The sequence below is a fragment of the Mus caroli genome, chromosome 16, assembly GCF_900094665.2.
Source record: "Mus caroli chromosome 16, CAROLI_EIJ_v1.1, whole genome shotgun sequence".
Taxonomy (NCBI): Eukaryota; Metazoa; Chordata; class Mammalia; order Rodentia; family Muridae; genus Mus; species Mus caroli.
In genome coordinates, this window is record NC_034585.1 from 14077162 (window position 1) to 14077990 (window position 829).

Genomic DNA, 829 nt, shown 5'->3' on the forward strand with positions numbered 1-829 from the left:
AAAAAAAAAAAAAAAAAAAAAAAAAAAAAAAAAAAAATCTACAGCTACTGTAGTAAATGTCAGAAAGTCTTCTTTGTGTAAATGTCCTCACCCAAGGTTAGTGACAGCATTAAGGACATTCATTAACCACACTTGTCCTAAGGCTACAGTGGTAGCTTCAGCCAAGGCAAGGAGGAAAAGTAAAATCAGTAAAAGAAGCCTGGAATAGAAAGAAAGAAAACTATCCCTTATGTAGATAAAGACCCAAGGAATCTGTAATTTCAGAAAAGGCTGTTGTGCACAAACCTTTAGTCCAGCACTCTGGAGGCAGAGACAGGCGGATCTCTGAGTATACAAAGTGAGTTCCAGGACAGGCGGAACTCTACATAAAGAAACCCTATCTCAAAAAACAAAAACAAGAAAAAAGCATTAGAATTTATAAGTTCAGCAAAGATTAATACACAACAATCAATTGTATTTCTATACACTAATAATGTGTTAACATGGAATGGAATTAGGGAAACAAATCTGTTCATATAACATAAAACAAGACACTTAGAATATATTCTAATTAATGTATTGATTGTGTGTGCACATGCATGTACACATGCACATGCCGTGGCATGCATATGGAGGCTAGACAACTTTGGGAAGTCAGCTCTTGCCTCCACCTTGTGAAGGTCAAGTACATGTGGTTGTGTGATCCAGCACTTGGGAGGTTAAGGTAGGGGGAGCAGGAGTTCAAGGTCATCCTGCACAGTGAGCTCAAGGCCAACCTGGGTTACCTGAGACCCTTTCTCAGCAAGCCAGAAAGCAAGCGAGAGAGAGAGAGAGAGAGAGAGAGAGAGAG